The sequence below is a fragment of the Ovis canadensis genome, chromosome 4, assembly GCF_042477335.2.
Source record: "Ovis canadensis isolate MfBH-ARS-UI-01 breed Bighorn chromosome 4, ARS-UI_OviCan_v2, whole genome shotgun sequence".
NCBI lineage: Eukaryota > Metazoa > Chordata > Mammalia > Artiodactyla > Bovidae > Ovis > Ovis canadensis.
This window is the reverse complement of record NC_091248.1, coordinates 41,676,282-41,701,905: the sequence shown is the minus strand read 5'-3', so window position 1 is coordinate 41,701,905 and position 25,624 is coordinate 41,676,282. Positions and strand designations below refer to the sequence as shown.

The following is a 25,624-nucleotide window of genomic DNA, read 5'->3' as shown; positions in this document are numbered from 1 at the left end:
CACCTGCAAAAGGAAAAGAACATGTTGGTACTTATGTTGGTACTTTTCTTACGGATAGTGCAGAACTACTGCATGTAAGCACCTGTGGTTCAATAAATATATACAGTCAGTCCCCAGCTCTGAATGTTCAGTATTCATCTCTACACTGATTGCCTGAAATACAGATCTCACTTTTCTGTAGAAATAGTATTTATAATAGTTGATATATACCCAGACCAACACATATTGTGGAACTCACCTATAAAGTAAATAAGCTAGAGAATTTAGTATTAAAAATTCTATAGTTTCTGGTGTATCCTTACAACATCTTTTATATGTGAGGAATAAATTCTACATCATAAATTGACTTGCTAGCTTCCAGCAAATTCCAAGGGCAAATCCCAAAGTGAAAATCCAATGGTCTAGGAGATAGTCTCCTTTTTCTAAAGGAAAAATAAAATCCCTAAGGCACTGGTAGCACACAAAGAAAGGGAAACAGCAGAGTGTTTCAAGTTTCCCAGGACAATCAGATGAAGGAGGAATGTTCCTCAACCAGAGTGTGAGGCAGAAGAAAAAGAACAAGGAGACAGAGTTTTGGTGAAAAGGAGGAAGCATGTTAAGTCAATAGGCAGGTTAAATAGGCACTGTTAAAAAATGGCACTAAATTTTCCTTCCTTCATATATTAACTTCTATTTATTGCACGATTCCCAGGTGGTGACAAAGGTAAAGAACCCACCTGCCAGTGCAGGAGACTTAAGAGACCTGGGTCTGATCTCTGGGTCATGAAGATCCCCTGGAGGAGAGCATGGTAACCCACTCCAATATTCTTATCTGGAGAATCCCATTGACAGAGGAGCCTGGTGGGCTACAATTCGTGGGGTCGCAAGGAGTCGGACATGGCTGAAGCGACTTAGCACACACACATTGAACAGATAAATTACAAGTTTTTTAAAAAGAGTTATTCCAATGACTTAAGGAAAACAAGAAAACCTTATGCTCCTGTCAATGGGAAAAACTAATTTCATCTGCTATTATAAGTAAACCTTCACTCTATTAAGAAATTGGTGTTTAAAATTCCAGAAATGGAAATTCTGTGGATCCGGCACCTTAGAGATTATATAACCAATCACAGCATTTTAGATCTGGGAGGACATCTATAATGATGTCCAAATTCTCTCTACCACAGGACGCCAGGGTACCTGGGAGCTGACTCATAGTGTTCTCCAGAAGAGGTTCTTCCCTGAACCAGAGCAGCCTAATTTTCATCTGCTTACTTTGAATAATGATATCTTTTGAATAATGACTTCTTGTGTTAAAACAAAAATTAAGGAAAAAAGTATGGTGTATGGTGACAGCTGATAACTAGACTTATCATCACTATCATTCTGTAATGTATGGAAGTATCTCAAAACATTATGCTGTGCACCAGGAACTAACACAGTGTTGTTGATCAATCATACTTTGAAGACAAACTCATTAAAAAAAACAATCAGATTTGTGATTACCAGAGTAGAGGGGTAAGGCGAAAGGAATTGGATGAAGGTGGTCAAAGGTACGAACTTCTAGTTATAAGAGAAAGAATATGGATGTAATGTACAACATAATCATTATATAATACATAATTAGTTAATTAATATATGATTAATATAATTAACACTGTTGTCTATTATTTTAAAAAGTTGTGAAGAGAGTAAATTCCAAGAGTTCTCATCACAAGAAAAAAATGTTTTTCATTTTATCTTGTATCTATAGTAGATGATGATGTATCAGATGAATACTTACTAAACTTCTTGTGGTAATCATTAACGCTCTATGTAAGTCAAGACATTATGCCCTACACCTTAAACATACAGTGCTGTATGTCAATTATATCTCAGTAAAACGGGAAGGAAAAAAAATTGATCTAATACAAATGGTCTCCCTAATATACACATGAAGAAAGTAAAGAAACATTTTAGGGTTATGAAGGATGCAAAAAGCATTCATTAATGGAGTTCTAACAAAAGAGACTTGCTTAGTTTCTAACAGGTAGTCAAGCCTAGCAGGATCAGCATTCATGTTCTCAAGCCTACCATTTCATTCCTTATAATGCAAATAAGTATCTGAGACATTCAGAATAAACTCTGATATTATCTCCTTTTGAAAAATAGAATCATTCAATTGTCTCAGTGATTTTAAACAGAATACATAAAACTAGTCATAAACATATAAGAGAGATGACAAAAATTCCAGTACAGGGACTTCCCTGGAAGCCCAGTGGTTAAGAATCCGCACTCCCAATGTAGAGGACCTGGGTTCAACCCTTGGTCAGGGAACTAGATCCCACATGCTGCAACTAAGACCTGGTGCAGCCAAATAAATAAATAAAAATATATATTTTTAAAAAACACATACTTTCTCTTTAAAAAAAATATCCTAGTACAGAATTTCCCTGACTAAAGTTGTGGTTACTTCCCAATAAACCCCTTCATGAAAAATATCAGTAAGTCAAATGTGTTTAATGTACACTTAACCCACCAAACATCATAGCTTATCCTAGCCTACTTTAAACAGGCTCAGAGCACTTATGGAAATCTACAGTTGGTCAAAAGCATCTAATACAAAGCGTATTTTACATGGAGTATTGAATATCTTGTGTAATTGACTGAATACTATGCTGAAAGTGAAAACTAAATGTTTTTAAGCATATTGGTTATTTACCCAGCGGTCACTGTGGCTGACTAGGAACTGTGGCTCATGGCTGCTGCCCAGCATCTTCAGAAAATATCAAAAGGCCTATCGCTAGCACAGAAAAGATAAAAACACAAACTATGGTTTCTACTAAATGCTTATCTTTTTCACACTGTGGTAAAGTTGAAAACTGGTAAATGGAACTGAAACCATGCATAGTGATTAGTCAAATCTATTTCACCTGCCTGGACTAATCAAGGTTGTTTTAATATTTGCATGTCCTCCAAGAGCACATGGCCTAAACAGTAAAATGCTTCCCCAAGAAGTTTTCCAAAAACCTGGAGTCAGCTGCATATAATTTGAGCTGAGTTGGTTAAGACTGGATAGGACCACAGACTCTTCAAATGGTCATGCCCAGTGTTCACAAAGTGACCTTTTGAATGTGTAGGAGCCTGTAGCTTAGTTGCACCTGCACCTAAAGATAATTATTGCACTTTTTCCAATCACCTTTCCCCAGGCTTCCAAAACTCCCCATGCCTCAGATGCCCCTGCTTTTCTTATTATTTATCCCATCGATACCCCTAGCCCTTGGTCTGTGAGATTTGTTCTTTTGTCTTCTCACCGGGCTACCTTTTCAATAAGGCCTCTCTCTGCTGAACATATCCAGGGGTTCAGCGTTTTGGCTTGCTGTGTGTCAGCAGGATGAACCTGGTTCGGTAACTGAACCACTGACATTGGGGACCATCTGTATTGACATAATATAAATCTCTTGTCATTTTACATTTACATTTTTCCCTCAAACTACAATTTATAAAAATATTCACCACGCTTTTATAGTCATACAAAATAAAATAAAGTGAAACTCAAAAGAGTAACTATCCATTCTCAGAGGTCCCCAGATAGGGCAATCCACACAGAATGGTACAAATAATGGATCTTCTTCACTCTGATCAAGTTATATAATTTCAGGTTTATTTATATTTCATCCATGCATTCTTTCAGCCCATTTTGTCATTAGCAGACTTGTCTTTCAACTCTTGATAGTGAAAACTTAATTTAGAGCAAAAAGACACAAGACACTTACATAAAATAGATGCCACTTGTTTCTGGGGGGAAAACAGCATCATTAAAATTACCAAGTATATTGATTACCTCTATTATCTAAGAACTTAAATATCAAGAATATTGAAGTAATTCTTCTCACACCCTCTCAATAAAGTCTGTAAAGAAATGTGACTAAGTTTCCTTCTGGGTATTTGCAAAACCAATTTTACTGACTAGGAAAAAAAGATACTACCTTTCATTTTATAAGAATATAACAAGTTAATACAAATGTGAGGCTAGAATAGATGGGTAGTTTTACAATTTTAATATAATAAATTTCAATTCAATTTAATAAACATTTTGAAACTGATCTAAATATTACATTTACTTAATAAGTAAAAAAGAATAGGGCAAAATATTTAAAATAGGCATTGAATCCTAATGCAAACCATTATTCAAAAGTAATTATGGTAATTCCAATTCTTTTTAAGGATATATAGGAAGATGAAAAATTTTAATTAAACATTTAAATTCAATTTTACTTAAAATTTTAAATTATAGCTTAAAAACTCTATAGGGCATCAAAATATTTCCACAAATAAAATGAATACAGAAAACTCCACTGGAAAAAAAGCAAAGAAGGTGCTATAATCTGATCTATTCCTCCACCATAATACATCCTCTGTTCATCTATAATCAAGCAGAGACTTTTCATGTACTATCAAATCCTATGGTTTTAGAATCTAGATGCAATAAGATTTAAAACTCATTTGCCTGAAATAGTAAATAGTGCTTTATAAGAAGCTATAAATTACTCATCCAGAGCTTTAACGCCTCCATGTACTCTTACTCACTCATCTTGCTGCTTCTCCCATCCTCACATTTCTCAAAGTATTGTCAGCAAGGAGAGGGAGAGTACAATGTACTAATTTTTATTTTGAACTAAGTAGCTCATTTTTCTGAAATTTCTGTCTCTTGGAAAAACATGAAAAATTCTTATTAAATTTGTTGCTGTTGTTTAGTTGCTAAGTCATGTCTGACTGTTTTGCAACCCTATGGACTGTAGCCTGCTAGGCTCCTCTGTTCATGGGATTTCCCAGGCAAGAATACTGAAGTGGTCGCCATTTCCTGTTCCAAGAGATTTTCCTGACCTAGGGATTGAACTCCTGTCTTCTGCCCTGGCAGGCAGCTCCTTTACACTGAGCCACCAGGGAAGCCCTCTTATTAAATAGTAGATAATCAATTTACAGGTCATTCCTCTATAACAACCTAATTGATTACCAGATGATCTTCAGATAAGGAAAAATTCCCTGGATGCAAAGGGTCTGCAAAAACACATGAGCAGTGAAATTCCAGGGAGACTGTTCCAAATGAAAACAAAACAACTTCCATAAAAACCTTAGAGTTGTTGGCTTTGTTTTGACTGAAAATCATTTCTTCTCTATCTCTCCCCTTCAAACTGGATGGATTGATCCATGATTTATTCTATTTTTAGAGGATTATAGAGCATCAGGATCATCCAGGAACTTGTTAGAAATACAATTTATTAGGTCAGAACTATTAAATGAAAATCTGTGGGGAAAATCTGAATTATAAAAGCCCTTCCAGTGATTCTGATGCACAATGAAGTTTGAGAAGGAAATGGCAACCCACTCCAGTGTTCTTGCCTGGAGAATCCCAGGGATGGGGGAGCCTGGTGGGCTGCCGTCTATGGGGTCGCACAGAGTCAGACATGACTGAAGTGACTTAGCAGCAGCAGCCGCCGCAGATAAGATCATCCTTTCCAAAGTAATGATTAGATGGCTAAAGATATGAATAAATTATCTATTTTGGGTCTAATTTCAAATTAAGCATTATTATTACAGTACAGTTTTTCAAAATGAAAATAAACTTGATAATAGACTGAAGAAGACCATTTAATACTGATTTTGTATTTCAAATTGTATATCCTTGGCTAATCTATACTATGTTTACCAAACTATGCATATACAAGGTATTTATAACACTAGAAACTTTTAGTAGAAATCTTAGTTGCAAGAAAAAAATGCTATTTTTGGCTATAAGGCTATGAAAATAAAAATTTGGGGAGAATTCCAATTAAGTAAAATCAGTATTCTAAACTTTGCTATTTGGTAAACTTCAAATTTTTAATTTTATATTATACTACAAACTGTGTTTCATTCTTATGTAGCAGCACCTTTAATATTTATCCTCTTGGAAATAGATGTGATTCTGATTGCCAAAAATTAATATTCATAATTATGATCTGGATAGATACTATAGTTGAGAACAATGTGCTGGGTTGCTCAATCATGTCCAACTCTTTGCGACCCCATGGACTGCAGCACACCAGGTTTCCCAGTCCATCACTATCTCTGGAGCTTAGTCAAACTCATGTCCATTGAGTCAGTGATGCCATCCAACCATCTCGTCCTCAGTTACCCCCTTCTCATCCTACCTTCAATTTTTCCCAGCATCAGGGTCTTTTCCAGTGAGTCAGTTCTTCCCATCAGGTGGCCAAAGTATTGGAGCTTCAGCTTCAACATCAGTCCTTCCAATGAATATTCAGAATTGATTTCCTTTAGGATTGAGTTGTTTTGACCTCCTTGCAGTGCAAGGGACTCTCAAGCATCTTCTCCAGCACCACAGTTCAAAAACATGAATTTTTCAGTGCTCAGCCTTCTTTATGGTCCAACTCTCACATCCATATGACTACTGGAAAAACCGAATACCTTTGACTAGATGGACCTTTGTTGGCAAAGTAATGTCTCTGCTTTTTAATACTCAGTCTAGGCTTGTCATAGCTTTTCTTCCAAGGAGCAAGCGCCTTTTAATTTCATGGCTGCAGTCACCATCTGCAGTGATTTTGGAGCCCAAGAAAATAACGTCTGTCACTGTTTCCACTGTTTTTCCATCTGCCATGAAGTGACGGGACCAGATGTCACTATCTTTGTTTAGTTTTGCTATTATTTCTTATTTTGCTATTATTCTTTTGTGGAGACTTTAGGGTTTTCTATGTACAGTATCATGTCACCTGCAAATAGTGACTGCTTTACTTCCTCCCTTCCTATTTGGATGACTTTCTTTTCTTGTCTGATTGTCTGGGAGCTCCAATACTGCATTTAAGTTGAAGCAGTAAAGGGAGGATCCCTGTCTTGTTCCTAATTTTAGAGTAAAAGCTTTTAATTTTTCACTGTAGAGCATGATGCTATCTGTGGGTTTTCCATAATATTCTTTATTATATTGAGATATGTTCCCTCTACAGCAATTTCTTATAGAATGAAAATTTTTATCATTAATGGATGTTGAATTTTGTCAAATGCTTTTTCTGTGTGTATTGAAATTATCATGTGATTTATATCCTTCCTTTTGTTAATATGATGTATCACACTTATTGGTTCGAAAATATTAAACCATCCTTGAGTCTCTTGAGATAAATCCAACTTGATCGTCCTGTACTTTGATTAAAACGTATAGGACTGTTTTTATGTATTGTTAGATTCAGTTTGATAATATTTGTTGAGGATTTTTGCATCTATATTCATCAAATATATTTTCCTATAATTATGTTTAGAAGTGTCTTTGGTTTTGATATCAGATTCTAGTGGTCTTATAGAATTAAATTGGGAATGTTTTGTCTTCTTCAATTTTTTGAAATAGTTTGAGAAGGAACAATATTAGATTGTCTTTATACGTTTGTTAGAATTCATCTGTGAATCTGTCCAATCCTAGAGTTTTGTCTGTTTGGAGTTTTTTAAATTACAAATTCACTTTCACTACCAGTGATCAATCTGTTCTAATTGTCTGATTCTTCCTGATTCCCTTATTAATCTCCTCAACTACTCTGATAGACAGTGACCTATTCCCTTAGTAATACCATTTGTTTCCTTTTAAGTATGGCTTTTACAGATAGCATATTTCTGGATTTTTTCCCACTCACCTCATAAAAAAGTCTCATATTTGCTAAGTTCATGGAAGGGAGATAATGGCTCTTGCTGGCTCACCATTTATCAAGAGCAAAAAAGTAGTATATCCATTTCACCCTTCAGAACTCTGCCCAAAGCTTATCTCCCCAGAAAAGCCTTCCCTGACCTGAACTGGTGTGAATGAAAGGACCTAATTACAAACAAAGCTAGTGGAGGTGAGCTATGTCTAAAAGATGCTGCTGTTAAAGTGCTGCACTCAATAGACCAGAAAATTTGGAAAACTCAGCAGTGGCCACAGGACTGGAAAAGGTCAGTTTTCATTCCAATCTCAAAGAAAGGCAATGACAAAGAATGCTCAAACTACTGCACAATTGCACTCATCTCACACACTAGCACAGGAATGCTCAAAATTCTCAAAGTGAGGTTTCAACAGTAGGTGAACTGAGACCTTTCAGATGTTCAAGGTGGATTTAGAAAAGGCAGAGGAATCAGAGATCAAATTGCCAACATCCGTTGGATCATTGAAAAGTCAAGGCTGTTCAAAAAAAAAAAAAAAACCATCTACTTCGTTTTATTGACTACCCCAAAGTCTTTGACTGTGTGAATCACCACAAACTGTGGAAAATTCTTCAACAGATCCTAATACCAGACCACCCTACCTGCTTTCTGAGAAATCTGTATGCAGGTCAAGAAGCAACAGTTAGAACTGGACATGGAACAATGGACTGGTTGCAAATTGGGAAAGGAGTAAGTCAAGGCTGTATACTGTCCCTCCGTTTATTTAACTTATATGCAGAGTACATCATACAAAATGCCAGGCTGGATGAAGCACAAGTGGGAATCAAGATTGCCAGAAGAAGTATCGATAACCTCAGATACGCAGATGACACCACCCTTATGGCAGAAAGTTAAGAGGAACTAAAGAGCCTCTTGATGAAAGTGACAGGGGAGAGTGAAAATGCTGGTTTAAAACTCAACATTCAAAAAACTAAGATTATGGCATTTGGTCCCATCACTTCATGTCATATAGATGGGGAAACAGTGCAAACAGTGGCAGACTTTATTTTCTTGGACTCCCAAATCACTGCAGATGGTGATTGAAGCCATGAAATGAAAAGACACTTGCTCCTTGGAAGAAAAGTTATGACCAACCTAGACAGCATATTAAAAAGCAGAGACATTACTTGGCCTACAAAGGTCTGTCTAGTCAAAGCTATGGTTTTTCCAGTAGTCATGTATGGATGTGAGAGTTGGACTATAAAGAAAGCTAAGCACTGAAGAACTGATGCTTTTGAAATGTGGTGTTGGAGAAGACTCTTGAGTGTCCCTTAGAATGCAGGGAGAACAAACCAGTCAATTCTAAAGGAAATGTTCATTGGAAGGGGTGATGCTAAAGCTGAAGCTCCAATACTTTGGCCATCTGATAGGAAGAACTGACTCATTGGAAAAGACCCTGCTGCTGGGAAAGATTGAAGGTGTGAGTAAAAGGGGATGACAGAGGATGAGATGGTTGGATGGCATCAGTGACTCAATGGACATGAGTTTAAGTAATAAGCTACAGGAATTGGTGATGTACAGGGAAGCCTGGAGTGCCGCTGTCCATGGGGTCGCAGAGTCAGACACGACTGAGCGACTGAACTGAACTGAATTTTGTCCTTCCTTCTACCATAACATAAATCATTGGATATTTTAACACTGCTTACACATCTATTCCCCACACTAGACCTCAGCAAGTCAAGAACAGAGATGTCATTTATCCTCGTGCCCAAGCCACTGCGGAGCCAAATGATAAGCACTTTATGTGAGTTGCTTAAATGGATAAATGCAGAATGAAACTCAGGAAATTTCCAGATTTTGCCTACACTCTTAAGGTTCTCCTTGGCTCTAAGGGCCAGCCTGGCTCCTGTTGCAACAACTGCACAGGATATAGTGAAAGGACTCTTCTAAATCATCGAAGCTCCAGTCAAAATAAGTTCCACTTTACATTCTCATTGACCCAAAGAGTTCCTTTTCAGTTTTAAAGAGATCCTACGTGGTTAAAATCTTCGGAAGGAGGGGACGTTATGTTTACATATTTTCTAAAGAAAAGAGAGATATATTATGTGAACTAGAAACAGGCTTCAGATAATAATTTCTATTTGATTCATGAGAATCACAGAATCACTTTTACATGAAGGGCAACTACATAACATTCTAAATCATCTAACTTGTTGGATGGAGAAGAAGCTCTAGATTCAAACAGAATTTGACTTGACTTTTAGCTGTCAGTTATTTGGTACTCATAAACTGTATAGTTTGGATAAGTTACTTAACTTTCCTGAATCACATGTAAATTAATGTATATATAAGCTAGATAAAAATATTTCAATGAATTCTTATCATATTAATATAATTTTTTAGATAAACTATGCATATTCAAATCCCCTCAACTTAAAACTGGGAATATTAACATTGGCCTTGCAATATTGCCCTAATATTTAGAAATATGAATATAAAATTCATATCATTATGCCAAGAATATAATAGGTACCCAGTATACTGTATTTATTATTATTATTAGAGCACATTATTAATATATAAATCAATAAATACATAATTGGAGGCCTACTTAGACTTTTATATTCTGATCTAAGATAATTCCTATTTCTCAGGATGAGCTATAACACTATAAATCAGAATATAAAGATCATTAAGACAATAAATGCTGGAGAGGATGTGAAGAGAAGGGAACCCTCCTACATTGTTGGTGGGAATGTAAACTCATACAGCCACTATGGAAAACAGCATGGAGGTTCCTTAAAAATCTAAATACAGAGATACCATATGACTCTGCAATCCCACTCCTGGCACACATCTGGAGGAAAACATAACCCGAAAGGATACATGCACCCCAATGTTCACTGAAGCACTGTTTTCAAGAGCCAAGACACAGACGCAAGTTAAATGGCCATCAACAGAGGAATGCCAACAGATGTGGCATGTATATACAATGGAATATTACTCGGCCATCAAAAGTGAAATAATGCCATTTGCAGCAACATGGATGGACCCAAAGACTGGCATCCTGAGTGTAGGAAGTCAGACAGAGAAACAGAAACATCATACGATATCCTTTTATGTGGAAGCTAAAAAGGCATGATACAAATGAACTTATTTACAAAATAGAAGTAAACTCACAGACTTTGAGAATGAACTTATGGTTGCTGGGGGAAAAGGATGGATAGTAGGGATAGATAGGGAGTTGGGATGGACAGGTACATACTGCTGTATTTAAAATGGATAACCAACAAGGACCTACTGTATAGCACAGGGAACTCTGCTCAATGTTATGTGGCAGGCTGGATGGCAGATAAGTTTGGGAGGAATGGATACATGCATACATATGTATGGCTGAGTCCCTTTCCTGTCCACTTGAAACTACCACAGAATTGTTAACTGACTATACACCAATACAAAATAAAAAGTTAAAGAAAAAAAATATAAAGATTAATAGTTTATGCTGTTTCATAAAGGAGAAAAATTGAGTGTTATATAAGCTAGATAAAAATTAGAATGAATTCTTTTCATATTAATATATAACTCTTCAGAGTGATAGATAAACCATGTGTATTAGAAAACTCATTGATAACTGCAAAATAAGAAATGTAAATAATGAACAAGAGGGTGATTGATATATTCCAGGCTATTTTCTATGTATACTTTGTAAGACCAATTTAGATATTTTAATATAAGGAAGAGAGATTAATAATGACACTCACATGAAACACAAAAACTTCACTGGGTACACAGAGCTACTTTTTTGTTTGTCATTTAATCAAAACCTAGGAATATCTTCAAACCACAGAGCATTCCCCTACCCCCACCAGCTAATGTTTTCATTCCAGATGGCTGTGTCTATTTAAAAACCAATAAGCTAATATTAGTAATTTAACTTGAAGCTATAGCAACCTGTTTTTTATAATGAAATGGGGACTGCTGTCTTTTTATTTTGGCATTTTTCTGAAGGAAACTTTCAATAGAACTTCCGGTAAGCAGAAGGGACCATTTGGAAGTCAAATTCACACATTTTAAAGTCAACACCTTACTTAGATTGAAATTTATAACTTTTTGATTATTTGAATTATTAATAAATAAGTATTATCTTGATAGAACCCAGTCTATCAGGATTCCTACTCTTCCCAAGGTAGATGCAAGTCTTCCTATAGTTAAAGTAAACTAAAGTCTAAGAACAATAGTGTTCTGAGGAATAAATGGCAGACAACTCTCAAACATAATTTAGTGTTTCCCTTTATAAGCTAGGAGAAAACATTAGTAGGAAATATCATTTAAGAACCTCAGGCATTTCACTTAAAACATGTACCTTATGCAAAACAGGATCAACCATACAGAGCATGTTACATTAAAAAAGAAAGAAAGAAAAGAAAACTTAAACCAGTACAAGGCATGAGAACTCACAATTACTCTCAGAAACTATGCTTATATGGCTGCCTTTGTATCTTATGGGGCAACACCTATCATCACTATTTTAATATCCAGTCTACGATAAATCTCAAGTAGTCTTTTTGTTATTTTAACTGAACCATGGATTATCATACATCTCAGAAATGTTTAACTAGTAGAATCAATAAATAGAAGAGTATATTGGCTTTCAGACATCCAAATGTATATGATCAAATCAACTGAAAAGAAAGAGCAAGATTAAGATGATATTCAAAAATTTGAATCTGTGACCTTGAGTTTAATGTATAGGCAGCCATGATATCATCTTTTCTAATAATAAAATCTATTAACATTGAATTTTAACCGAGTTAGTAATGTAGTGTCAATCTTAGAATATCTGATGGAAAAGACAAAGTACTTGATTTGTAAAAATTTTTAATTTTATTTCCATAAAAATAAAATCTCCCAGAAGCCACTATGTACATCCAGAAGCAGTTCTTGTTTTCCAGGATAAAGCTTCTTAACATGGGGGTAAGTTGAATGACACATTAGATAATGTGGCCACACTTCCCTCTAAGCACATGCTTCCCAGTATCTTCCTATGATCATGACAATGATGATGTCTACTGACACATTTCATAAATCAGAACACACTATCAAATAGATATCTTTTTAACATTCACTTTCCTGTTTTTTTTTTAAACTGGCCTCATTTTTCATTATTTTTTTCAAAACCCCTGTATCCCAAGAGTGATTATATCAATGCTTCTTATAATGTACTTTCTAGTTACATGAAATGATCTCTGCCTCACTTTAGGAATCATGGCCTGCTCTCTGAGACATTCATTCACACACCACCCTTTGATGCCTTTGTTTTCCCACACAGAAATCAGAAGTCAGTTTTTTTTTCTTGCTTCAAACCTAAGCACCTATTTCTTACCCATTAGCATCCATACACTTTCCCCCTTCTTTCTTTGTAGCATATATCAAACACATAATTCAGTTTCTTTTTCTCTGGATAATTTTCTTACTTGGAAAATTGCAGCAGCAGCAAAAGTAACAGTTCTGATCAATACTTGGAAAATATACTAGGCTGTGTTCTGTTTTTAATTTAAAGAGTTTCCTATATTTATACAGGGACTTCCCTGGTGACTCAGACGGTAAAGTGTCTGCCTACAATGCAGGAGACTCGGGTTCAATCCCTGGGTTGGGAATATCCGCTGGAGAAGGAAATGGCAACCCACTCCAGTATTCTTACCTGGAAAATCCCATGGAGGGTAGAACATAGTAGGCTACAGTCCATGAGGTCGCAAAGAGTTGGACATGACTGAGCAACTTCAATTTCACCATATTTATACAACAAATTTTTCCCTTTGACAAATAGTCATTCTTTCAGTGGCTTCTGGGAAGAAGGCCCTTAGGTGTTCAAGTGAAGTGAGAGTGGCCACAACTGAGCACAGGGAAAGTGCATGAGCTGTAGAGCCAAGCAGGCCTTGGTGTCAGTGTTCCCTCTGGACTGCTCTGATCTTGTGTTCCAGGGGGAACAGAAATCATGTCCCCTGGATCCTCAAACTATGTCCTAACAAATGTGTCATGTAGTCCCAGAAAGAATAAGATAAAATAAATAAGGGTTCAATATGAATTATGAAAGGATACTATTCCTTCACAGTATCCCTCATAACTATGAAGGAAGAGAATCCCTTCATAGCTACAGAGGAAGAGTATTCCTTCATAATTCATATTTTTAATCCCCTAATAATATTTTTATCTTATCACATTAACTTTCAAAATTTGAATACTAGAGTAACATCTTAAATATTTAGTGCTGGAAGATAACTAAGATCAATATAAAAATACAAGCAATATCCATGCAGAGGGGCCATAGTTGAAAATATACCCCTGAAAAGTGTCAGCCAGGGAGACCCTTTAACAGTGTGATTGGGCATGCTGACATTTGTTACAGAAGATCAGGGGCCACGGTTCTGCCTCTGTTTTCAGTTCAGACCCTTTGTCTTCTCATCAGAAATGAGAGAATCTGATCTTTTTCACTGCCTCAACTTAACAGAGAAAATGCAGAGTGCAATCAGAACTAGACACGCTCCTGGCTGTGTGATCATGACTCAGGAATACCCAACATGCAATCAGGCATTTGATGAACATATTGGAGGAAAACAAAACCCTTTTAGAAAACTAGTGGTGGAGAGTTGGTACTTACAGTGAGCCACAGCAATTACAGACAAAGAGAATAATAATTTTCTGCAAATAATAGCAAGGGTCTTGACGTAGGGAAGCAACAACCAGACAAAAATCATCATGTCATAATGTGGCCCACCCAGACGAGAAACTCCAACCTTCAGACTATGCCAGGCAAGAAATCTAGCCTCAATTTGGCACTACCGGGTACAGGTGAGATAGGAACTGAAGATTCCTTTCAGGAATCATCATTTGTCCTATATGATTTTGCTTACTCTGTGCAGTAAAGTAAATTGCTAGGCAATTTATCAACTCACATTCAGGAATTTTATGATCTTTCTAAAGCCTTGAATTAAAAAGAGATTTTCTATGTTTTGTAATGGATGCTGGGAGTAAAACCTGATTACTTGAGACAACTCTGATACTCAAAGTAAACAGAACCAAGTAGAAACCTTATGAAACTGTTCATAGAGTTTAGTAGTTTACAGCCGTTTGCTTAAGGATATGCATTTGATTTGGAGAAGGAAATGATAACACAGTCCAGTATTCTTGCCTAGGAAATTCCATGGACAGAGGAGCCTGGCAGGCTGCCATGGGGTCCATGGGGTCATGAAGAATCAGACACAAATCAGCAAGTAACAACAATGCATCTGATTAATCCTAGAGTAATATCTTGAGAGTCCCTTGGACTGCAAGGATATCAACCCTGAATATTCATTGGAAGGACTGATGCTGAAGCTGAAGCTCCAATACTTTGGCTACCTGATGCGAAGAGCTGACTCATTGGAAAAGACCCTGATGATGGGAAAGACTGACAGCAAAAGGAGAAGAGGGTGGCAGAGGAAAAGATGGTTATAGCATCACTGAGTCGACGGACATGAATTTGAGCAAGCTCCGGGAGATAGTAGAGGACAGAGGAGCTTGGAGTGCTTCAGTCCATGGGGTCACAGTCAGACACAACTTAGCAACTAAACAACAATATCCAAGTAAACCAAGCCTTGTATTTATAATTTTTTAACACCGTGATGGAAACAATAGACCCATAACAATGCACACATCAGCTATAACATAATTCACATTCCAGAGAAAATTCATATTTTGTTAAATAGGCACCCCCGACAGCCCTCCCACCCCACCCCTTAAAAAAAACAAAAACCACAGCTCGGCTTGGTCAGAACCTGCCACAGTGTGGACAAGTGCATAAAACAACAGACAGGACGTGCACGGAGGGTGGTGGGAGCTGAGCCAGCGCTGAGGGCAGCACAGCACAAGGCAGGGACTGCATTTCAGGGGGGGCCTGGGGAAGTGTGTCCCACCAGGGCCTGTCAGCTGAACGAAACTTGGCACGTGCATCTATGGTGAAGGATGCAATGGATGCAAGCACTAGTTTTTAGTTTCTTAAATACAATCCTGATGGCTCCTTTAGGCAACATAGCAGCCCAATCAATAGCTTTTTCCTCTCCTTTTCATAGTGAAAGTTATTATTATATTTCTATTCTTCTAGTTCCCCAGGTCTAGAAAACAATCACATATGAACCAACATCCACTTTATATTCTTATTATCCCCTATTTACCAATCACATTTGATTTAATTTTTTTTTACAGGAATATGAGTTGCAGCAGAACAGACTGAGCGTCTTGAAAACTCCCTCTATTTTCTGTCCCTCAGTCCGCTACTCCGACAGGGTGCTGTCCCCAGCCTGCTGCAACCACCTGTGAAATACTCCTACAGCTCCAGCCTTACTCACCACTCTTCCCACAAACTATCCATGAAACAGGAAGTTCATGGTCACAGGACAGGGGAAGGTACTGATCTCTCCTCAGGAGCAGCTTGTCTGGTGTTAGAAATATTTCATCACAACTGTCTCTGATCTAACTTCAACACCTTGTTATGTATTAGAGACAGGATGGCATAGAGAGAAAAGCAAAGACACAGCTTCAATCCTGATTACAGGGCATTCTGACTTTGTGACCTGGGGCAAGTTGTTCCCAGTTTTATCTACATACTGACTATTACCATATATCCCTAGTAGGAGTGTTGCTGTGATGACATATGAAATGGCCAACACAAACACTGGTACATAATAATCAATAAATAGTAACTGATTAATAATTATGTCCTAAATGCTTACTAAAATCAATTTAGTTTGGGGGAGAATGGATACATGTAAAAAAAAAATAATCAATTTAAGACAAAATGCTAACAAGTTGATTGGAAAGATCAAAAGAAAAAAAAAAGAGGAAAAGGGTGCTGCTGGAAACAGATAATTTCTAATTTTAAAAAGTCAAGACATAAATTCATAAAACATAGGATAAGAAATATCTTAAAAATACAATGGAGACTTATAACCAGAAGATTTAAAACTTCTCTAAGCCTTGCAACTCAGTATAACTGAGTGTTGGCACATATACAGGCCTACTCACCCAACTCGATTATGTTATATAATAAACCAGTAGCATATTATATAACAGTAAAATATTAATATAATATTAATAAGTACTGTTTACTTATGGTTAAATTAAATAAAATGCCCTTAATTTATTAAGTTGTGGATGAAAGACAAGAAATAAAAAAATTAACTGAGATAGAGTATGTCCAAGAATAGACAAAAATAATATTTAATATTAATCTCATCTTTAACTCAACAAGCTAGTTCTAAAATTTACATGAAATAGCAAAGCTCCCAGGAGAGTTATGAAAATTTTGAAGGAGATCAAAATGAGAACATGTGCCTTATCACCATTCAAGACTTATCTGTTAAGTTATGATAAAAAGACTATATTATTGCTTCAAATACAAATAGGTAAGAGAAAAGAACAAACCAACAAAGATCAGGCCTGCACATATATGATAACTTTATATGTGTCAGTGCTAGCACCATAGATAAGTGAAGACCTCAATAAATAGTGCCTAGATAACTTGGTCTCTATGTTAAAACTATCAGATCCCTCAAAATTAGAACCTTACATTAAACTACACACACACGCATACACGCTCACAAAATCAACTCCAAGAAGATCAAAAATCTATCTACAAAGAGCAAACTTTAAAAGGTTTAGAAGAAAAAATACAAAGAGTAAGCTCACATCCTCAGATTAGGAATACACTTGTTGAAAAAGAATCAGAAAAACACAAATCACAAAAGATTGATAAATATGACACAAGAATATAATTGTTATGCAAACACACTACTGAAAAAGAAAAAAATTGGAGAAAGCATTTATAGTGGTTAAAGCAATCAGTGATTAGTATTCATAATATAACACTTACAACACACAACCAATAATAAAGTAGGCATAATATATAAAGATGCATTCACTGAAAAGGAAACTCTGATGCCCAATCTAAGTATGAAATGCATTCAAGATTACTAATAACCAAATAATAAATTAGTCCACAATGTGATAGAATCATAAATCTGGCAGACAGGTAAAAAAAAAATGAGTCTAAGAATACCAAGTATTGGTAAGAATGCTGAATAATAAGAACTTTGAAACACTGAAAGCAAAAGTTTATATTTATTACAAACATTTCATTTAATGGAGGCTAGATTTTTCAAAGAAATTTCCTTTCAAAATGGCAAAACTATGCATTTTCTAAGGCAACTAAATATTCTGGGTAAAATCCTAAATTGAATCCTGTCTAAACCTCCCTTTCTCTTTTCTTTTTTAATTTAAACTAACTGTGTTCCTTGCAAGATTTTCTTATTGTAATTCTGTCAACAATGAGAAATTACTATGGCACCTGAAATGAAAGTTGATTCACATATTAAATAATGTAACATAAAAGGAAAGAGCTAATGTGCAGCCCATCATCTTGAGAGTATATCACGGAATCAGTAAATGCATAAAATTCACTTAAAAGTGCAATTTCTTTTCCGAAGATGATTACTACTTTAAGGAAAACTTCATGTCTGTTGATAGCCCTATGGCAATTAAAGTATTGACTGATCTTTGTCTCTAGTGTCAAAAGCAGGAATTGTTAAATGCAGATACAATCACAGTAGGCAAACACATTTTAACTTAATGAAATAAAAACAACAGGAACTAATATTTAAAATATCTGAATAAACATACCACTGGCAGGAAGATCAGAAGGTACCCACATGCTGTAAAAGGTTATTAATGGATCAAATAATTTTTATAATTATTCTAAAGTCCTTGATTTTCACACGTCTGAGACAAACAATTAGAAAATAATGGCAAACATTAAGAATCAACATTACACGAAATTCTGGAAATCTCACTTCTGTAATCTGTTAAATGATAAGCTCTTCACCAGTTCTCTAAGATTCATGACTGTTAGAAAGTGTAACCAGAAAATAATTTTGAGACCATCTAAAAGCTTTTAAGTTATTAAAATGTATTTTACTAGTAAAAAGGTATTTTCTCCATATGTACACAGTTTGGCCTTAATTAACTCTATTTCAACTCTATTTTGTAAATATAATCATCTGGTTCCTGATATAAATGTGTATGTGTTTGTTTGCTTATTTATATGCATAGAGAACTAATTAATTACTCTGCCAGACTTGATTTAGAAATTTTGACATTGAATATAGGCTTCCTTGGACCTACTGTCCATTGTTAAACTCTCAAGTCAAGAGGGCCAAGTTCTCTGAGGCTGCTATTATCTCTCTTATATCCAAGTTACTTCACCAACAAAGGTCCATCTAGTCAAAGTTATAGTTTTTCCAGTAGTCATGTATGAATGTGAGAGTTGGACTATAAAGAAAGCTGAGAGTCAAAGAATTGATGCTTTTGAACTGTGGTGTAAGAAAGACTCTTGAGAGTCCCTTGGACTGCAAGGAGATCCAACCAGTCCATCCTAAAGAAAATCAGTCCTGAATATTCATTGCAAGGACTGATGCTGAAGCTGAAACTTCAATACTTTGGCCACCTGATGCAAAGCACTGACTCATTGGAAAAGACCCTGATGCTGTGAAAGATTGAAGGCAGAAGGAGAAGGGGATGACAGAGGATGAGATTGTTGGATGGCATCACCGACACGATGGACATGACTTTGAGTAGGCTCCAGGAGTTGGTGATGGACAGGGAAGCCTGGCGTGCTGCAGTCCATGGGCTCACAAAGAGTTGGCTGACTCAGTTGAGTGACTGAACTGAACTGATATTCAAGTTATTAAGGTGCTAACTCAAGTATGATAATACATAGTATATTCATTCAGGTTAGTAAGAGCTGATTGCAATATAATTAATTACTTCAATCTATTGAATGAAAGATCCATTAGATGGGAAGTTATCTTTGCAGTCAGAAAAATACATGGAACACAGAGGTAAACATGGTCAGGGCCTGCCTAAACTCAGCTACAGGGAGGGGTGTTCAGTCCCAGAGGTTGGTAAATCCCTATAGTTAGGAATAGGAAGCCATTTCTTAGCAGTAGAATGTTTTCCTAGGAATATTAGGTGACTATTTTGAAATCCTATTTTGTATGGAAGATGAGCTCTCCAGGTGGCAAACTTAAACAGTAAAACTTTGAAAACAAAAGGATGGTTTAGGATAGTGCAGGCTTTGCTTTTCTGATAGGAATACAAAACTGGATCCAGAGCTTAGGTGCTCAGGACGATACAATATATTCCAGGGGCTGTTATGGACAGAGAATGAAAAAAAAAGAAAAAGAAAAGACCCACACAAAAAAGAGATATGGTATTATCTGCTAATATTAGGGAAGGATATTAATAAGTTATTAGGGAAGATATTTAATAAGTTTTTTAAAACAAAGTTTTATTGTGTGGTGGTATTCATTTAGGCTCTTCTCTCACACTCTGCAGTAGTTTAAAAAACTCACTAGTACTTTAAGAAGAAGTTTAATATGCCTTTTGGGGAACGCAGGGAAGTCTGGAAACAGTCACACTGGGTTTGGGGCCAGACCTGAGGCTCCCTGTGGTGGTCTTGCCACATCTGGGTTCTGCAGAGGGTAAATCCATTCCATCATCTTAGCCTCATGCTATTTAACATTCAAACCATATAACTAACAGGCATGGGTTTCAGTCAAAATTCTTCCATCATCTGTCTAATTATAATCTGGTTTCCCAGAATTTGCTAGTCAGAGGTCATGAGGGTACTGTTTCCCAGTGTAATACTTTATACTGGGATTATTTATTTGAAATTCTGCTTGAATCTATCTGTCTTGAAGGGCAATGCTGATGTTAATCTGCCAAGGTTATGATACTCTGTGGGGACACTGTAGCAGACACTTGTAGTTGATAGTGCTACCATGGCAAGCAATCTTTAATCAGTGTTTTCTAAAAACATTACTTCTACAGAGTGACATAATTTAAATGTACCTGCTTTATTTAAATGAAATAGCATTCAAAATTAAAATTTTTAAAGGTTAATCTTGGGACTACAATAGAGAGAATTCTTGATTTCAAAGAATTTACCTATCAATCCATTCATCAGGACCAATCAATCAATCAGAGTTTGCCTTATAAATACATAGTTGAGTTTCAAGAGATAAGAACTATACTGTGCTACAGAAAACACTCATATAACAGGGCTCTGTTGCATGTCATTGTACTAAAACATTCTTAAGTAGCATATTTCCATTTTAAGGTCACACAGAGCCATATGTAGAGTAAACAGGACTGAAATCACAGTGAGATGCTCTGGAATATTAGTGATCTTATGGATTTTGCTGCTATTTTGCTGTTTATGACTGACATTCACAGACACTAGAGCATAACACAGTTATCCCAGAAGAAAATTTCCCTGCAGTGAACAAAGCCCTTTTGTGCTGCTGGTAAAACATGACTCCACTAAGGCAATTAGCTGTTTTAAAAATAAACTAATTCATTTTGAAGATTTGATGTATAATTATGCAGCTGCATGGACTGGGGAGGCATGGTGACTGGCAAGAGCGTTAGTAAAGATTAGGAAAAAAAAAATGCATCCCCATGCTGACAGCTAAGGCTTGATTTAATGTCCAATTGCCACCTTTGCCTTGTGTGGAGGTACAAAACAGAGCTCTTTCTAAAATAATCCAAAAAGTTTCTTATAAGGATAGGAGACATCTTCAGGGACAGAGGGGATATAAGTTAAAAATATTTATCCAGAGCCTTGCTTCTAAGAAGCATGGTACCTTCTGTAAAATTAACTCTTGAAAGTGAAAGTGAAGTCGCTCAGTCATGTCCGACTCTTTGCAACCCCGTGTACTGTAGCCCACCAGGCTCCTCCATCCATGGGAGTCTCCAGGCAAGAATACTGGAGTGGGTTGCCATTTCCTTCTCCAGGGGATCTTCCTGACCTAGGGATCAAACCAAGGTCCCCCACATTGCAGGCAGATGCTTTAACCTCTGAGCCACCAGGGAAGCCCAAAATTAACTCTTACTTCTCCATTAAAAATATGACTAAGATAATTTAACTCCCTCAATCCAAAGACAGAACTGCTCTACACTAGTTCTAAAAGCAGAAATTTGGTGACATGATACTTCGTGGGGGTTCAAGGGTACTTCTAGAAGAGGAAAGGGCTCTTAGTCCATTTTCAGAGATTTGTTACTAAGGTAGCAGCTTCCTTGAGTGGGAAGATCAAGGTCTGGCTATTAACCACAGTACAACCTTCCAAGCTTGGTTAGGCAAAGGGCTCTAACTAATCCTGATACTGCCCCTGGCTTTGCTAGCAGCCTCAGTTTCTGAAAAACCTGCAGGGTTAATTCGTATCACATGAGGAACATTATTTAAAAATTTGATTAACACTTTTTTGATTGCATTTCTATTACATTATATACTTCCTACTAAGTGAAGATAATATTTGTACAATGTGTCTTTGTGGATTTCTGTTTCTTGTGGTCACTTCCGTTTTTCCCTCCCTCCCACTCTCCTCGCTTCCTTCCTGCCCTTTCTTCCCCTCCTATCTCCATACTTCCCGTCTCCTCTCTCTCTCCTCCTTTCCTTCCATCAGTGTTCTCATTCACTTGTCTTCCTTTGGGTATTCCAGATTCTTGTTATGGATCATTTCATATCTCATTATTACTGTATCTCTGACTTTCAGGTTTCCATTGCTGCCTTTATTAAGAAGTAGTTTTCTGATATCCTGAAACTAGAAAATAGAAATTTCAGCTCAAGATAAACATAAAATAATCATTACCTATTTTAAACATGCTTTTAAATTATTTGAGAAGGTAAATGCTTATTAGAATTTGGTAATAAATCTGTCTACCTCTCCCCAAAGAAAAATTGTGGGTCAAAGATAATAAAATGTATACAAATAGAAGAATATATTAAAATTCTCCTTATTATAAATTTTTACCTCCTCTGTGTCATTTTGATGCATTCTAAAAATTAGAATATAAACTTTTATTTCTTCAAATTTCATTTCCTCAGGTCTCTGATTTCATCAGCTTAGCAAAACCTTCCCTACATATTATTGTGGCTGGACTCCTCCAAGGGAAAACAAGTGCTGTGGGGGGGTGCTACCGGTGGATACCTGAGATGGGAAAGCTCAACCTTGAGTGTCCTGAAGATTGCTGGCATTTTGTGTGACATCTAATTTAGATCATTTAAAACTTATAGAAAAGGTGCAAAAAACTTCATATATCTTACCTGAAGATACACCACTTTTTAACATGGTGCCGCATTTTTTTGCTGTTTTTTTTTTTTTCATTTATTTTAGCTTACCTAGAATATTTCCACACAAGCAGCATCAGGGAAAGATTGAGGGCAGGAGGAAAAGAGGGAGACAGAGGACGAGATGGTCGGATGGCATCACTGACTCAATAGACATGAGTTTGAGCAAACTCCAGGAGATAGTGAAGAACAAGGAAGCCTGGTGTGCTGCCATCCATGGGGTTGCAAAGAATTAGACATGAGTTAGCAACAACACCATACACAAAAACGTGAGATATAACCAAGCCTCATATAGTGTTAGGCTAAAAAGATAGAAATTGTCTTCTTAGGGCAAATACTGGGATGCCATCAGAAGGTCTACAATAACACAGGATAAGAAGCTGAGAATCACTAGGGCCTGGCAAGTTAAGACTGAGTTGGTTTATACCTGCATTTTAAGTGATTTGTATGGAAGACCATAAACTCATAGAGGAGCCTTATTGTTTACTCTGCATCATTTACTGTGCAGCTAATACAGCATAAGGTCTCTTACACTCTATCCAAAGAGATCAAAGAGTTTGATTTCTGAAGTGTTTTAAGATCATTCAAAGCTATTTAAAATAATTTCACCAACAGGTTGATCCATCAACACGCTCTAAGGAAAACATTATAACAAGGCTCCAGTCAGTGAGAAGTAAATGAATTATACATCAAAATAGATATGAATAATCAAGCATGTTGTCCAAGAATAGCTCTTGGGGGAGGAAAATCACAGTTGCTAAAGAAAGGTCAACATATCTTTTGTCTTTACCTTTAGCTCAAAATTCTCTAAAAGAATCCCCCTTTTTAAGATCAGAGATCATTTTAGAGGCTTAAATCATGGCTTGGTTTGTGCAACAGATGCAGTTCCTGGTCTCTGTGTACATACACATGTGCATTAGAACTGTCCCATAGAGAGTTGTGAGGCTGATGTGTATACAGGTACTGTCAACTGGGCAGAAAATAGAAGTGACTGGGTCTTATGAAAGGAGGCATCAAAAATAAGTGCTCTGAGTTCATCAGAAGTGTGTCCTGGGCTAAGTTTCCATCACATCGATCACATCTTAATTTTTCTCAGCCTGGTAAAATTCTTTGGTGAGCTCTACAAGCACAGAGTGGCTCAAATGATGAGAAAGACAATCCAAGACCATAGGTATAAAAGCTGCTGAGAATGCAAAACATCTTTCTTTGAATGGGTGTTTGTTTTTGAAATCAGAGATTCAGTCAGTCCAGTGATCTCAGCTCCCCACAATCTACCAGGTGCTGCTTGCTTAATTTTGCTCTTCCTGGCTTTAATATACTCCATATGGGTGAGCCTGTCTGGATTATTGTGCATATGGATGATTTTGTATCAAAGATTATTTGGAAATTGCAAATTGGCCTTAAATTATTTGCATAATGCCCACTTAGTATATACCAGGCACTGTTCTAAATACCTGAGATAGACTAGAGATGAAATCCATACTCTCATGGGGCATATATTGTAGTGGGAAAGCAAACAATGAACATGTTCACAAAGAAGTGGGTTTCCAGATAGTGATCACTGAAACACTGAAATAAAAGAGCTGGAAGACAGAGACATGGACTGTTCAGAAAGGATGGTAGAGAAGGCATCTATCTCTCTCTAAGCAGGTGACACGTGAGCCGAGATGAGAAAAACGTGAAGGAGCCAGCCTTATAAATATGCAAGAAAGACACATTCCAGGCAGAGGGGACAGATATCTATGTGTCTGCAACAGAAAGCAGGTCAGGGGAACTGCAGCACAGAAAGGAGTTGGGAGAGGTAAAGAAAACACTTCTGGAGGGGGAGAGCAGTCAGAATCCATTAATCCTTGCAGGTTGCAACAATGCAATAGAGAGAGTTAAAAGGTTGGGTATGGAGCAGAGGGACTATAAAGAAGGAAAGAACTTCATTCTAAGAGCTCTCATGCCACAGAGAAGTCCAGTACCATAATGGAACGGTGCCTGTCTTGGTGGCAGTAGGTCAGGGACAGAACCTGAGATGAATAGAACAGAGGGAGCAGTGAATATTTATTTGAGCCATTTCTTACCACGGAATTTGATTTGAGATCTGCCAGTAATAATCTTTTTTGTTGTTGTTGTTGTTAAGTAGAAAGGGATAGATGTAAATAAATTATAATCTAAAAGCAAAAACAGGACTGATAATTAAATTTTCCAGCTAAAGGCAGCTAAAGCAGGGCTCCAAATCAAATCTGCAGGTCTAGAGGAAGTCCATAGCAAATACAGAACAACAAAATCCATGACAAAACAGCAGTATAGAGAGAATATCGGCATGGGCCTCCAAGAGGGCTGTCTGCTGCCTCGTGCGTGTTAGTTGTTGTGGTTTAGTCGGTAGGTTGTGTCCGACTCTTCCATGACCGCATAGACTACATAGCCCACCAGGCTCCTCTGTCCATGGGATTTCTCAGGCAAGAATACTGCAGTGGCTTGCCATTTCCTTCTCAGGGATCTTTCCGACCCAGGGATTGAACCTGGTTTGTGCTAGCAGCAGAATTTAAAACGGAGGAATAGGCTTTAGAAAACCAGAGTCCAGATAGTCATTTAGTTTTTTCTAAAACGGCACCAAAATTAGCCTGTCTAAACTAGCCGAGTCTTCCTAGCAACCCTTTATCCCACTCCCACATCCTTCTGGTAACAGTCTCTGATTTTCTCTCCACAGAGGTGGTTACTTAATGGTATCCCTGAATTAGTGACTGAGTAATTATACTAAATAATAGGTACCTGATCTTGGCTGGGTCAATCCTGACC

The 25,624-nt window shown here is 36.8% G+C and overlaps 1 protein-coding gene across 13 annotated transcripts in view; it reads right to left on the bottom strand.

Moving 5' to 3' along the window:
* The window catches only part of HDAC9 (histone deacetylase 9), a 1,067,281-nt gene that overhangs the window by 587,901 nt on the left and 453,756 nt on the right, over positions 1 to 25,624 (bottom strand). The window lies entirely within an intron of this gene.